Source organism: Cynocephalus volans, chromosome 7 (genome assembly GCF_027409185.1).
Source record: "Cynocephalus volans isolate mCynVol1 chromosome 7, mCynVol1.pri, whole genome shotgun sequence".
Taxonomy (NCBI): domain Eukaryota; kingdom Metazoa; phylum Chordata; class Mammalia; order Dermoptera; family Cynocephalidae; genus Cynocephalus; species Cynocephalus volans.
This window is the reverse complement of record NC_084466.1, coordinates 53,178,164-53,195,774: the sequence shown is the minus strand read 5'-3', so window position 1 is coordinate 53,195,774 and position 17,611 is coordinate 53,178,164.

Sequence of the window (17,611 nt, the reverse complement as noted above, 5' to 3'; positions counted from 1 at the left end):
ATTCAGGATTCGAGGTTTCAGGCCGGCATTAAAGAAGATTCCTGGGAGCACCCGAGCCGCAGGGCAACTGAACAGCCCGAGGCGGCAGCGGCTGAGAACGGGAAAGGCGGCAAACCAGAGGCAGAGAGTGAGCGCCCGACCTGGCACAACCCTGTGAGTGACCCCTAGACCAGTCCTGTGGGCGGCAGACGCCCACCCGACTCCCGCCTGCATCACCAGGCCACTCACTGCCCCCGGGCTCCCTCCATTTTCCCAGGTCCGGGCAGCTCCACCCGGCTCTGCCGCCACTGAGCCCTCCCACTTGCTTGGCCTGGCGCGGGGCTTTCCGGAGCCTGCGGAACGGCCTCCCCTCCCACTCCCTCCACGGTTCTCTGGCGGGTTGATGGCGTGGGGCATCCCCGGCCAGTGTTGGGAGGGCAAGGAAGTACGGGCGGTCCGACTGTCACTCCACCGCACCCTGGACTCTGGCCCCCGGTAAACTTCCTGTTACTGGGAGGCAGATACCATCTCTGCAGCCACCAGTTTGGAAAAAAGCCTAACCAATTTCTGGTTGGGAATAGTGTGGTAGGAGAGTTCTCAGGTCCGCTTGAACCTTCCGGAGAGCTGGCTGCAGGCGGGCGCTAGACTCGGTTTATACCGGGGGGATACAAAGGTGAACAAGTCCCGAGAAAGATCTACACAGTGCTACAAAGGCACCCAGAGCGACCAGTCGTCTGTGCCTAGCAGAAACCTGGTAGACTTCCTGGGCAAGGCGGTGCCGAGCAGGGTCTTGAAGGAACAGCTGATAGACGAGGGTTGCAGAAGACACGCTGCAGCCCAGCACAGTGCGCACAGAGTGGGGAGACGTGCGGCCAGGGAGGCGGAGACTCGACAGAAAACACACACCCGGTGGGGTCGCCACTGCACGATCCAACAGCCTGGGCCAGAGCACACGGAACAGGGAGAAGTCCTGCACAGGAAGTGAAAGCTCAACAGCGATCACACACCCTGTGGTACGTGATCCACCAGCCCAGCAGAGTCCAAGCTGACCAGAAAGGTGGCTCCCTGGAGAAGCCCAAGACCCGAGGCAAGCACACACACAAGGCACTAGAGGCCAACTGAGCAGCCACGGAGGTAGCCATACCAAATTGGCAACCACAGAAACATCCTAGTTATTCATTAGTCTCAAACTGGTGGACTGTGAAACCCCCTGCCACAATGAATAAGCATCAAAAAAAAAGATATCAGAAATACAAAAAACAAAGAAAGTACACCACCAAAAGTTAATAAATCTCAAACTCTAGATCCTATAGAACAAGAAGCCCTTGAAATGACTGACAAGGAACTTCGAGTGATAATCCTAAGGAAACTGAATGAGATACAAGAAAACACAGCTAGACATCATGACGAAATGAGGAAAAGTATACAGGACCTGAAAGAGGAAATGTACAAAGAAATCAATGTCCTGAAAAAAAATGTAGCAGAACTTGCTGAACTGAAGAAGTTATTCAGCGAAATAAAAAACACAACGGAGAGTTTAACCAGCAGGCTTGTCGAAGTTGAAGAGAGAACCTCTGAACTTGAAGATGGGCTGTTTGAAATAACACAAGCAGACAAAAAGAAAGAAAAAAGAATCAAGGACATGGAAGAAAATCTGAGAGAGATATCAGACAACCTTAAGCGCTCAAATATCCGAGTCATGGGTATTCCAGAAGGGGAGGAAAATGGAGATTCCATTGAAAACATATTCAACAAAATAGTGGCAGAAAACTTCCCAGGTATAGGAAAAGTCACAGATATTCAGATCCAGGAAGCTCAACGATCTCCAAACGTATTCAACCCAAAAAGGCCTTCTCCAAGACATGTCATAGTCAAATTGGCAAAACTCAGAGACAAAGAGAGAATCTTAAAAGCTGCAAATGAGAAGCGTCAAACCACCTATAAGGGAGCACCAATCAGGCTAACATCAGACTTTTCATCACAAACCCTAAAAGCTAGAAAGGAATGGGATGATATTTTCAAAATACTAAAAGACAAAGATTGCCAGCCAAGAATACTCTACCCTGCAAGGCTATCCTTCCAAAATGAAGGGCAAATAGTATATTTCTCAGACAAACAAAAACTGCAGGAGTTCACTACCACACGACCACCCTTACAAGAAATCCTCAAGGGAGTACTGGGTTTGGTTCCCGAAAAATAACTACCACTGCCATAAAAACCCAAGAAAAATCTAAACCCACTAGTATAATAAAAATGGCATTCATGAAGAGAAAACAAGCAAACAAAAACGCTATCTACAACCTAAGGAAACAACAAACACAGAAACTAATCAGTAAATCAGAAAGCAAGGAACAAAAGAGCCCTAAGACAACCAAACAACCAACAAAATGCTAGGAATAAATCAACACCTTTCAATAACAACTCTTAATGTAAAAGGCTTAAATTCCCCAATCAAAAGACACAGACTGGCTGACTGGATCAAAAAGGAGGACCCAACTATATGCTGCCTACAAGAGACCCACCTCACCCATAAAGATTCACACAGACTAAGAGTGAAAGGATGGAAAAAGATTTACCATGCAAACAGAAAAGAAAAACGAGCTGGAGTAGCTATTCTTATATCTGACAAAATAGACTTTAAACGAAAAACCATAAAAAGAGACAATGAGGGACACTACTTCATGATAAAAGGACTGATCTATCAAGAAGACATAACAATCATAAATATGTACGCACCCCATGTTGGAGCAGCCAGATTTATAAAACAAACTCTATTAGACCTAAAGAAGGAAATAGACACTAATACCATAATAGCAGGGGACCTGAACACCCCACTGTCAATATTAGACAGATCATCTAGGCAAAGAATCAGTAGAGAAACACAAGATCTAAACAAGACTCTAGACCAATTGGAATTGGCAGATATCTATAGAAAATTCCACCCAACAACCTCAGAATATTCATTCTTCTCAGCAGCACATGGATCATTCTCCAGGATAGATCACATATTAGGTCACAAATCAAGTCTCAATAAATTCAAAAAAATTGGAATTATCCCATGTATCTTCTCAGACCACAATGGATTAAAACTAGAAATTAATAACAAACAAAACTCTGGAAACTATACAAACACATGGAAATTAAACAGCATTCTACTTAATGACATATGGGTCCAAGAAGAAATCAAGCAGGAAATCAAAAAATTTATTGAAACTAATGAAAACAATGATACATCATACCAAAACCTGTGGGATACTGCAAAAGCAGTATTGAGGGGAAAATTTATTGCATTAAACGCTCTCTTCAGAAGATTGGAAAGATGGCAAGTGAACAACCTAACACTTCAACTTAAAGAACTAGAAAAACAAGAACAATCCAAACCTAAAGTTAGCAGAAGGAAAGAAATCATTAAGATCAGAGCAGAACTAAATGAAATTGAAAACCAAAAAACAATTCAAAAGATCAACGAATCAAAAAGTTGTTTTTTTGAAAAGATAAATAAAATTGACAAACCATTAGCATGGCTAACAAAAAAAAGAAGAGAGAAGACTCAAATAACAAAAATTAGAAATGAAAAAGGCGCTATTACAACTGATTCATCTGAAATACAAGGAATCATTCGAGACTACTATAAACAACTATACGCCAACAAATTTGAAAATCTGGAGGAAATGGATAAATTTCTGGACACACACAAGCTCCCAAAACTGAACCATGAAGACGCAGACAATTTGAACAGACCAATAACAATAAAGGAGATTGAAGCTGTTATCAGAAGGCTCCCAACAAAGAAAAGCCCAGGACCAGATGGATTCACAGCAGAATTTTACCAAACATTCAAACAGGAATTGATACCGATTCTTTACAAACTATTCCAAAAGATTGAAATGGACGCAAATCTCCCAAACTCATTCTATGAAGCAAACATCATCCAGATACCAAAACCAGGTAAAGATATAACCAAAAAAGAAAACTACAGGCCGATATCCTTGATGAATATAGATGCAAAAATCCTCACTAAAATACTAGCAAACAGAATACAGCAACACATATTAAAAATTATTCATCACGATCAAGTGGGATTCATTCCAGAGATGCAAGGTTGGTTCAACATACGCAAATCAATAAATGTGATACACCATATTAACAAACTCAAACACAAGGACCATATGATCATCTCTATAGATGCTGAAAAAGCATTTGATAAAGTTCAGCACTCATTCTTGACAAAGACCCTCTATAAGTTAGGTATAGAGGGAAAGTATCTCAACATAATTGAAGCCATATATACCAAACCCACTGCCAATATCATCCTGAATGGGGAAAAGCTGAAAGCTTTTCCTTTAAGAACAGGAACTAGACAAGGATGCCCACTCTCACCACTCCTATTCAACATAGTGTTGGAAGTACTAGCCAGAGCAATCAGAGAAGAGAAGGAAATAAAGGGCATCCAGATTGGAAAAGATGAAGTCAAACTGTCCCTGTTTGCAGATGACATGATCCTATATATCGAACAGCCTAAAACCTCTACAAAAAAAACTGCTGGAATTGATAAATGATTTCAGCACAGTAGCAGGATACAAAATCAACACACAAAAATCAGTAGCATTTCTTTTCTCCAATAGTGAACATGCAGAATGAGAAATCAAGAAAGCCTGCCCATTTACAATAGCTACCAAAAAAATAAAATACTTAGGAATTGAGTTAACCAAAGAGGTGAAAAATCTCTATAATGAGAACTACAAACCACTGCTGAGAGAAATGAGAGAGGATACAAGAAGATGGAAAGATATCCCATGCTCTTGGATTGGAAGAATCAACATAGTGAAAATGTCCATACTACCCAAAGTGATATACAAATTCAATGCAATCCCCATCAAAATTCCAAAGACATTTTTCTCAGAAATGGAAAAAACTATCCAGTCATTTATATGGAACAATAAAAGACCACACATAGCCAAAGCAATGGTGAGCAAAAAAGATAAAGCTGGAGGCATAACACTACTGGACTTTAAGCTATACTACAAAGCTATAATAACCAAAACAGTATGGTACTGGCATAAAAACAGACACACTGACCAATGGAATAGAATAGAGAATCCAGAAATCAACCCCCACACTTACTGTCATCTGATCTTTGACAAAGGCACCAAGCCTATTCACTGGGGAAGGGACTGCCTCTTCAGCAAATGGTGCTGGGATAACTGGATATTCATATGCAGGAGAATGAAACTAGATCCATACCTCTCACCGTATACTAAAATCAACTCAAAATGGATTAAGGATTTAAATATACACCCTGAAACAATAAAACTTCTTTAAGAAAACTTAGGAGAAACACTTCAGGAAATAGGACTGGACACAGACTTCATGAACATGACCCCAAAAGCACGGGCAACCAAAGGAAAAATAAACAAATGGGATTATATCAAACTAAAAAGCTTCTGCACAGCAAAAGAAACAATTAACAGAGTTAAAAGACAACCAACAGAGTGGGAGAAAATATTTGCAAAATATACATCTGACAAAGGATTAATATCCAGAATATACAAGGAACTCAAACAACTTTACAAGAAGAAAACAAGCAACCCAATTATAAAATGGGCAAAAGAGCTAAGCAGGCATTTCTCTAAGGAAGATATACAAATGGCCAACAGACATATGAAAAAATGCTCAACATCACTCAGCATCCGGGAAATGCAAATCAAAACCACACTGAGATACCACCTAACTCCAGTTAGGATGGCTAAAATCCAAAAGACTCTGAACGATAAATGCTGGCGAGGTTGCGGAGAAAAAGGAACTCTCATACATTGTTGGTGGGACTGCAAAATGGTGCAGCCTCTATGGAAAATGGTATGGAGATTCCTCAAACAACTGCAGACAGATCTACCATATGACCCAGCTATCCCACTGTTGGGAATATACCCAGAGGAGTGGAAATCATCAAGTCGAAGGTATACCTGTTCCCCAATGTTCATCACAGCACTCTTTACAATAGCCAAGAGTTGGAACCAGCCTAAATGTCCATCATCAGATGAGTGGATACGGAAAATGTGGTACATCTACACAATGGAATACTACTCAGCTATAAAAACGAATGAAATACTGCCATTTGCAACAACATGGATGGACCTCGAGAGAATTATATTAAGTGAAACAAGTCAGGCACAGAAAGAGAAATACCACATGTTCTCACTGATTGTTGGGAGCTAAAAATTAATGTATAAATTCACACACACACACACACACACACACACACACACACACACACAAAACCGGGGGGGAGGAAGAAGATATAACAACCACAATTACTTGAAGTTGATATGACAAGCAAACAGAAAGGACATTGTTGGGGGGGAGGGGGGAGGGAGAAGGGAGGGAAGTTTTGGTGATGGGGAGCAATAATCAGCCACAATATATATCGAGAAAATAAAATTAAAAAATAATAATTACCAAATAAAAAAAATAAAAACACAGGCAACCCAAAGAAATAAAAAATAAAAAAATAAATAAATGAATAACCAGCATCACTACCTGTAATAGACATTATTAATCCATCACTGCACTCCAGCTTGGCTAAGGTGTTGTCTAAGAATCCCTCTTTAACAGAGTGTTCCAGAAGCCATTAACAAATAATTCAAATCTGCAATTATAATGAAACTCGTCACCTTCCAGGTCTCCAGTTTTGGTTGCTATCCGTAGATAAATTCATACTTATCTTCCTAACTGACCTGACGGACTCTTAAATGTGTTTAGTTGAATAAGCAGATAGGAATTGGTCTAAGATTTCTGCATACTTAGAGTTAAAATAAAAAATCAAATGATCATAACTGTAATGTTGTATAGCCTTATAAATTTACTATCTGTATAAACATTTTAAAGAAAAATTCAGGTTTAATTTTATTTTTATTCTGTTCAATTAAAATCATCAGTGATAAAAATGAAAATTTAATTTTGTAGTTTCTTCTAAACTGCTGGTTGAGGACTTTTTAACCAATGTAGGAATACCTGACTGATGCTCATGATTATGCATATTAAGTATTTTGAATATTCTGATCTATATAGTTCTATACTGCCTATCATAGGACCACTCTATTCTTCACCATCTCCCAGCCTCCACCTCAAGACCAAACCAGATCAGTACTTCTGACCTTTCAGATAACCACCCAGAGTTCCTATTTGCCTTATTATTTATCTTTGTTTACTTGCCTTAAAGAAATAATGAGGCATCAGGATCAACAAGAAAACATCTTTAAAATACATTTTCTATATTATTCATCCCACCTCTATAGATGCAAAATCAAACATTGAGGTAGAATCAAACATTCTTCTGCTGTGTGCTCCTAAGAAAAGCTACCTTTAGAAAACGGTGGTTATAATCTCAGGTTATAAACACAGGTTATAATCTCAACCTCACACTTTCCAGATATGTGACTTCACACGTCATTGAATATATTTGAAATATGGTCATTACATACATAAATGATTATTGTGAAGAAAGTAGCTAGCACCTTGCTTCTTGCCCTGCAGAAGCTTAACAGACATCATTTCCTTCTTCTTTCCTGCCCATTCATCTTCACAAATTCCAAACTCACCGTGATTAGTGGTAGATGAAATCTTCAGAGCAACCCCAGAATGGTGGCTGAGAGAGCTGAAGTGACTTGCCCAGTCTCATACTCTGACTCTCAGCTTTTTAATGTTGTATTCACCCGCAGTTGATCACTTGCTGCTGTCCACCCTCTACTGTACAATACATCCAATGAAAAACTGTCTTCCTCCTGCTCTTCGGAGGAATCAGGTAGAAAAATGACATCTATTCAGAACCTGCTATGTATTAAGTACATCATACGTATCATGATATGAAATTCTCATACTGATCACACAAAGGAGATATTATCCCAGTTTTGCAGGCAGGAATACTAAAATCCAGATAATTTATGTAATATCTTTCCACTTATAGGTAGTATGAAAACAATTCAAATTTATGTATGCCATTACTAAAACTATGTGCTTTACACTAACCTACCCCAGACTGTGATTTTCATCCCTTTGATGGGATTGTAACATCTTAGAATCCCACATTTCAAAGTAAAACCAACTAGGGATCAGCAAGCGATGGTTGATGGAGGCTCTAAGAAAGGATTAAACTCATAAGGAGTTCTCCCCGTCTCTGTGAGAATTCTGGCCTATGGCTGTCTTTTCTGATTGCACTGTCTTTAAGTCAGCACCAGTGACTGGCTTCTGTTCCCAACTGTGATCTTATTGAATTACAGACCACTTTTGCAAGCCTCTAGATAAATGCTATAAGCTCTGATTGCCCACAGAGAATTCCTCACTAGTCAGTTTGACTAGTTGCCTTTGATACAAAGCAATTCATGATAAGCAAAGAACATGATTATGTCACTGAAGAAAATTCCAAGGTATATTACATAAATAATAGAAAATAAGGGTGGTATCACTAAACTAATTTTTTTAATCTCTGATAATCAATAATTTGAAAGAGCCAAAAACTGTGAGTACTAAAAAGTTAGTCACTTGCACACACCCCCCCCACACACACACCCCACACACACCCCTGCAAACACAACTATTTATTACATTTTTTCGATGGCTCTTTGTATGTTTGCTGTATAAAATTGAAACTTTCTTGAGTAACAAAAAAAGAGATTGCTCTCTTATTATATATTTGATTCTCTTTTTCCTTAACGTAAAAAATTGGAAATATTAGTGCTTTATTACTTACATAAAAACACTGAGGATTAATTAGATGAATATGAAGTAGTCTGAGCTCCTTGGAAAAGCAGGAGTAAAAATAATGTTCCAATGAGAAAAATTATATCACAGATAATATGCATGTATTAAACATATTAATATAGATTCAATTTCTACTTATATGTACAAATATACTAAATTTATATTACATAAATACATATATATTTAATTTTTTATCACGCATACATTTACACATGCACACATATATAAATTTGCCTTTTTTGCTTGTTTGTTTGCTTATAGAAGTGAAAATACTTCAAGAATATCTTTTGTGAATTTTGTGGCTCTTCGAGGAAATATTCTTTTAAAATATCTGAAATATGTGTTAAGAAAAAGAAATGACTTCACATTTTCTTGAGAAGAAAAAGCAATTTCACAGTGCACAGAATGGCTTAGAGTAATATGGATGTTTTTTTCACTGCATTCTTAATTAAGAAAGATTGACACCTGTGAAGGTTTCAGGCCAAATAAAAATTCCAGATTTTAATTAGCTTTTCTAATGGTTATGTTTTCCTGCTAGAAGACATTTGCAAATCTACCAATTTCTCAGAGAGAGTATCAGAAGATAAATAATATTAATAATTATGTTTATTGCTTTCATTAAGCATCATGGTAAGCAGTCATGCAGGGATAGAACAAGATTAAATAATTAAATATTCTACAGTAACTTCTGGCATCCTCTTCTTCACCTTTTTAACTTACCTTCCCAGATGTTCGCAGTGTACCCCCAAATGCCACCATCGTCCATGACCCGTTCTCCCCTTGCGCATGCCTCTGGGTACTGTCACCCTCTTACACATGCCCCATTCACATCAATTTTCTACAGATAGGACCCAGTTCTACGAGTTTCTAGCCTGTGTCTTATAAAAACTACAAATACTGATTTCCATTACTACTCACTATAAGTTCAGGCTATTGATAAAATAACCTATGCAAAATTGAGATATCATACAGAAATACAATATATTTTTACTGAATTTATTAATAACATGCTTCTCCTCCATAATGGATATTGTTATTTTAATAGAGGGAAAAGCATTACCTCAAATAATGAATTACTAATAGTGGAGTGCTGAGAGTTGTTTTCAGCCAGGGACAGGTGAGATGATACTCAGACCTCATCTGATAGGTGACAATCCACTTTATATCAGTGTATAACATTTCTGAAAAATAGCTGAGGGACTAAATATCAGTCATTTATCTTATCATGCATCACTGAGAGAACAAATTACTAATCATAGGATGGAGTCTTGAGATAAATCAATACAGAAACATGTATCATTTCATGCAAGTCTGTATATAATTGTGTCTATGTAGGGTACACACATGCATGTACACAAACACATATGCAACACACCCACACATACACACACAGTTCTGTATTTATTTTGACCCCAGCCTATCTGTTCATTATTTTCAACCATTTATATTCTACAGCCAAGTAATCAATTGCATTGACTACAGACTGATTTAATTAAGTCATTGTGTTGGCTAAAAATAGCCAACCAAGGCCAGTTTTCTCACATTGTCTAAACTTAGCTATAATGTTTACAGGATTATTAAACTTCTGTGGATATATAAAAAGGTCATCTGTATATAAATTTTACAAATTGCTTGAGCTCATTTGTCAAATAGAAATTAGAAAGCTTACTTTAATAAAAATTTCAGACATTCATTTGAAAGAGCAAGAGATTAATAAAACCAAAATTAATTAAAAAGAAGATGATTAAATAAAATATGTGTCAGAAGCTCAAAACAGTTGACTTGTCAATGAATGAGCTGTCATTTGAGACATTCTAATAAAATGTGTTTGGTTAAAAAGCACAAGTGATTGTTAAAACTCAAGTGTTAAAAAATAATTAAAAATAATTAAACTATTAAAACAATCTTTAGAACATATTGCATTGCTGAGATGTAGTATTTTTTATATATTTGTCCCCTTTGTTCCTTCTTTTAATAGACTCAGTAGACTTTCAGAGCCATATCCCCAGCATCTTTGGGCATCACTATATTCGGAAAAGGATGCATAAAAGCTATTAATTGAGTAAATAAGTATGTTAGATAACTTGCAATTAAATTGATAAAGATTCAGTCCTACACCTCAAGGAGCTTAGTGTCAAAATGTAAAATATTATAATTATTTTCTTTCAATGTGACAGCTCATGTCTTCTGGAGAATATAGAATTAAAACACCTCATTTAACCTCTTTGCCTGAAACTGTACCTGAACTTACAAAGTAGTGTAAGTTTTGGTATAACACCAACGTGGTTCTACTCCCCTCAGATTTGTCTCCCCACTGCCTAAATGTGCATTATTGTAGATTTGTTTCTTTACACTTCATAAACAACAGAAATTAATATACTTCTAGAAAAAGTGACATTCATCTCCTCAATAAGTGATATAGAGGTGAAACATTAACCCACTTTCATACATCTTACTTTACAGTATGGGAAGTGAAACTGGCATTAAAAAATAAATAATTGGGGCCGACCCCGTGGCGCACTCGGGAGAGTGCAGCACTGGGAGTGCAGCAGTGCTCCCGCCACAGGTTCGGATCCTATATAAGGATGGCCGGTGCATTCACTGTCTGAGCACGGTGAGGCTGGTCACGAAAAAGACTAAATAAATAAATAATTGTATTATATATTTTTTAAGGTGATTTGGAGAGAAAAGAAACAAAAGAGAAGTGGGACAAGAGCTGCCAGCTGAGGGACATGCTGAAATTTTATGTAGGTTTGTCCAGGAAGGCCTCACTGGAAGAAGATGATATTTGAGCAAAGACCTAAAGAAGGTGATTAACCAGCTCTGTAAATATCCAGGAGAATAAATTTCTAGGTAGAAAAGCAGCAAGAGAAAGTCCCTAAGGCAGAAGTATGTCTCACAAGAGCAAGGAGACCAGTGGAGCCAAATAAGCAGCAGAAAGTGTAGTGGGAGAAGGGATCAGAATAGTAACCAGATGGGAGGGTCTTATAAGCTGTGGTGAAGACTTAGCTTGAACTCCAATTGAACTGGGGAACCATTTGAGGCTTAAAAAGAAAAGTGAAATCAAATTTTAATAGGATTGCTACAATTACCATGTTGAAAATACAATATAAGGGGACAGAGAGGAAAGTAGAGAGCTCAGAGAGGGGTCTTGGCAATAATCCAGGTAAGAGATTGCAGTGTTGCATATAGCTAAAGCAGTCTTAAACAAAAAGGACAAAGTTAGAGGCATCATACTTCTGGACTTCAAAATATACTATAAAGCTATAGTAACCAAAACAGTATGGTACTGGCATAAAAACAGACAAACTGACCAATGGAACAGAATAGACAGACTCAAAACAAACCCATACACTTACAGCCAACTGATTTTTGACAAAGGTGTCAAAAATATACAGCATGAAAGGGACACCCTCTTTAAAAAAGGGAGCTGGTAAAATGCACATGCAGATATGCACATGCAGAAGATTGAAACTAGACCCCTGTCTCTCTCCATACACAAAAATCAACTCAAAATTGATTAAAGACCTAAATTTAAGACCTGAAAGTATGAAACTACTAAAAGAAAACTTATGGGAAACACTATGAAAAATAGAAGTGGGTAGCACTCTTTTGAATGAGACCATAAACACACAGGTAACTAGAGCAAAAAGTAAACAAATGGGACTACATCAAACTAAAGAGCTTCTGCACAACAAGGAACACTATCAACAAAGTGAAGAGACAATCTACAGAATGGGAGAAAGTGTTTGCAAACTACACATCAGACAAGGGGCTAATATCTAGAATATATAATGAACTCAAACAAGGCAACATCAAAAAACAAATAACCTAATTTAAAAATGGGCAAAGAACCTGAATAAACATTTCTCTAAAGAAAACATATGAATGGCCAACAAGCACATGAAAAAATGTTCAAAATCTCTAATCATCAGGGAAATACAAATTAAAATCATAATCAGATATCTCCCCCCAGTTATGATGGCTATTATCTACAAGACACGAAAACAACAAATGTTGGCAAGGATGTGGAGAAAAAGGAACTCTCCTACATCGCTGGTGGGAATGTAAGTTGGCACAGCCACTGTGAAAACAGTTTGGAGGTTCCTCAGAGAACTAAAACTAGATCTACCTTATGACCCAGGCATCCCACTACTGGGTATATAGGAAATGAAATCAATATATCAAAAAGGCACCTGCACTCCTATGTTCATCACAATGCTATTCACAATAGCCAAGAGATGGAATCAACCTAATGCCTATCGATGGATAAATGGATAGAAAAACTGTGGTATATATACACAATGGAATACTATTCAGCTATGAAAAGATATTATGTCATGTGCAGCAACATGCATGGAACTGGAAACCATCATGTTAAGCAAAGTAAGTCAGGCACAGAATGACAAATACTGCATGGTCTCACTCATAAGTGGAATGTTAAAAAAAAAAAAAAAAGAAAGAGAAGAAGTGGTTCTCATGGAAGTGGAGAGTAGAACAATAGTTACCATAGGCTGGGAGGGGGTGGGGATGGGGGAGAGGTAAAATGGTGGACTAATGGGTACAAAACTATGCTATCTACCCTAAGTGATTAATCATGCAACATATGCATTTATCTAAATGAAACAACACACTGTACACCACAAAAATAAATATAAATAAGATTAACAACAAAAAAATAGATTGTGGTGCTTGGACTAGCATGTTTACACTGGAGATTTGAAACATGTAAAGAATAATTCTGGTGGCTTTGACCTGAGCAAGTGGAAGATGGAGTTGCTAACAACCGAGATGGATAATGCTAGTTTCATGGAGGGAGGTGTATACAGACATCAGTTCTGGACATGATCATTTTCAGATATGTTGTTAGTCATACAAATGGGAGATTTGATTAGGCAAATCTGTTTCAGAAATTCAGGCAAGGTCCAGAATGGACATACATGTTTGTGAGTTATCAATATATGGATGCTATTAAAGCTATGAGACTGATTGAAATAATCAAAGAGAGACACCAATAGAGAAAAAGAAAGCTCAAAAACGGAGTCTTGGGATAGTCCAACATTAAGAGGATGGTTCTGAAGAGAAACTCACAAAAGGGACTAGGAGGAAGAGCCAGTGAATCAGGGAACCAGAAGGAGAGTGTAGAAACCATCTGAGGAAACATTTCAAAAGGCAGAAATGATCAATTTTGTCAAATACTGCTGAGAGGTCAAAAAGACCAGGACTGGATTTAGTACAGGAAGATAATTGATTACCTTAAAAAAGGTCAATACCCATCGAGATGTTTTGGGAAATTCTTCTTCAATCAGGCTTATGAAAAAATGTGAGAATGTGATGAGAGGAATTGGAGATGGCCAACTTTTCTGAGAAGTTGTAGTGTAACCAGAGTAAGACAGTGGCAGGAGTATCGTTATATCAAAGCAGGTTTTTGTATTAATGCTTATTGTTTAATACAGGAGAAAAGTTATCCAGTTTTGTTTAATAGGAATTATCTCGAAAAGATGGGGTTAATATTGACACAGGAGAGAAAAGGATTGAAGGAACTATGTTCTCAAGTATGTGAGAAGAGATAGTATCTAGTACAATTCATTCGTCTATGGAAACTAGAGAGAAGACAAAGGACAGAGGACAGATGGTGGCAGATGATTAGATGCTGGCAAGGGGGACACCTGTGGAAGTTTTCTTCTGATTTTTATATGTCCTCAGTGAAATGAGTAGACTCCTTAGCTGAGCATAAGAAGGGTGATGTCGAAGTGGAGACTGCAGAAGGGAGGAAAAGGTGTGAAGTCGTCTTCTACGGTCATGAGAGACTATTTGGAGTAAGGGGATGTGTTGTTTTGGTCTGGCAGGACTAAGGGCTCATTTGATATTGGTGATCAAAAATTTAAAGTGAGAACAGTAAACATGATTGTGTATTTTTTTCTCCAGCCACATTTAACTGCATAGTACAAGGTCAGGGTGAATACAGTTTTGGATTTAAACCAGGCTGGAGTTTGACTATGGAAAAGCAATAAGATGTAGGTGATGGTGAGTTTGTGTTTCCTGAGTTAGTGAAAGCATAACAGTAAATCAGGAAGAAACTAACAAAAGGGGATTACAGGAGGTTCTGATGAAAACCTTTAAAAAAGTTTCCAAATTATTTTAATATGCTAGAACTTACTGAGGTTTATGCTATATAATATAAAATGTCTGTCCTATAAAGAGGATAACTTTTCCCGGTTTCCATATCCCTATGAAAAGGACCTGCAAACATAGATAATGAGAAAGGAATGAACCAGAAATAAGTAATTAGAAATTAATTAGAAAGAAAGACCAATATAATGCCTAATGATGTTATGCTATTTTTATAGTTTTAATATAAAAATTACGCTTTTGATGATTACTACTTATTTAAACCCAGATCCCCTTTTTTTCTTCCATTTTACATTCAGGACCAGTGCCTAAGAAGCATTTGCAATAGTTTCTCGAGTTGCCTTAAAAGATATCTACAATTTCTTTCTGCTTTTCTAAAAAACGGAAGTCAAACTAGAAGAATATACAGTGTGTGATAAATTGATATATTTTTCATTACTTGAGAACGTGGACTATTTTCTCTCCTATATATTTATCTGTTTTGGCTTTGAACCTTTGCACTTCAATCAAAGTGTAATTTTGAAGGAAGACTGTGTCTTAAGTTTTATTGAAGATTCAGCTATGTTTTCTTTTTCACTGACTGCACCAGAACTAAATATCCCAGCAGAGAAAAGTCACTGCTTGTGACCAGTTGAAGTACCCATAGCCCAGAGGCACAGTTGCCCATACATAGAAATCTGTAAATTTGTTTGTAAGGCCTGCAAATGAGATTGATCCAGTGATAAATATCCCTAAGAAAGAAAAAACTGGAAACATGTATTCTTCTATTATCACCTCAGCATCCACTATGGTTAGGTCCATGATAAAAACAAAGGAAGAATATTATATGAAAAGTCGCAAAAGTTCTGACAGAACAATGATAGACTTTTCAGCTGTACCCTTGAGAGAGATTAGATAGATGTGTAACATATGTATAATTACTTAATTATCAGTGTGTGTGTGCACACGTGCACATACACATGGGATCTTGAGCAGCTCATATCCTAGTACATTACTTTTTAAAACTTTCAGTGATATCAGCAAGCCTATATGTAATGCACACCTACAGAGCCAGCAAACTCATGTCATCAATATTTCTATGATCTCTGATAACAAGCTATATGTTGGGTAAATGCATTTAGATTTAGAAATAACAAATTACTGGGCCATTTGCTATATTTCTAATGTGAAAGGCTTGGGGAAATCTATAAATACTCTAAACTCACACTTGCTGTGGAAAAATTTTACTTGTCGCTGAATTATTACACGGCCTCTAAAAATCATTATCATCATTTGGCTCCCTCGGAGAGATAATTTACCTCATATGGACAAGCACTTTCCTCCCAAGAGGGAGTGAGTTTTACTAGCCTGCGTCTCATAGGATCAGAAATACTTTTAATTGTTTCTTTAACACAGATATCTTCTTTCAACTGGTGAGAGGACTAATCATCTTATGCAAATACCAATCCAATGAAATAATATGATGTTTGCATTCAAAGCAATTAGGTTGCCACTTTAATTTCTATTCTGTTCTCATAAATTGCAACAAGAAAGCCTGAAATATCATTTGTGATCTTTTCATTTGACCTCTAATTAGCAGAACACATTTAGAGTCTTTTAAAGATTATATATATATATATATCAGAAAAGTCACATAGCTTAATATCTTAGTTTCTTGATACTTTTATTTGTAAAGATGGACTCAAATACATAAAATTTTAAGTATTATTTAAAAAAATTATTTCATTGTTTTCTAAGAATACAATAGGTAACAAAAATAAAATGATTACTCATATTTATCTCTTAAACACTTTTTTTCCCCTACAGTAAGTATAAAAGTAGCTTAGTGCAAGGCTGCTATATTATTGATTAACACATACCGTCAATGGCTCCCAATATGCAGACCTAGACACACACATACACATGCACATACACTCACAGATTTTGAGGTCCTTTATCTTATCCAATTTATAGTCTTCTCAGTGGTCTGGTTCTCATTTCTATATGAAATGTACTGTCTAAATCACTCTAGGCCGCTACCTTGGGCAGCTTTACGCATCCTAAATGAAGACAGCAGGGCTGTGACCATCCCCTAAGAACAATGTTCTCATTTCAGGAGGCAGGCGCCAAGCAACAGGAGTCCCAAAGCAGCATCTGACTCGAGCCTGTCAAGCTTTACAAGCTGCTGTTTTCCTTGCCTACTCACTGTCCTGGGGACTGCCCGATTGTCCTCTTGAAGCTTTCACCATTGATTCCCATTTTCTTACTGTGATGATCTTCCTGGGAGGTACAGGGCCTTGTGCAGATTGTTCTAATGAGGGTAATGCACAGAGTCCTTACAAAGAAGATGTGTGGGAGCAGGAAGGAAGCATCAGAGATGCCCAGATGTTTTATTTAATCTATCTTTTTTATTAATCTACAAGCTGCATATCCCGTTCCCTTGAGAGGTTTGCTGTGATATGTTGGTGTTTGGGACTGTCAGATTTTGTATTTATATAGACCTGGATTTGGAGGGAAGGAGGACTCTACCCTTCCATTGTCTTTTCTTTGAGACATCAAGACAGAAGGAAAGAAAGGGTCTTATGTATGTATGATACTTCTCAGTTAAAAAAGTGACACTGTTCCACAGGGAACCTGTTCACAATATCCTGTTATGGGTGGCCCAGTCTGGGTTACAAAAATTCTGTATCCATCAGACTCATTTTATTGTCTTTTTCTGAATTTTGTGAAAGAATACTATATTCAAAAAAGAAAGAGAACTTGA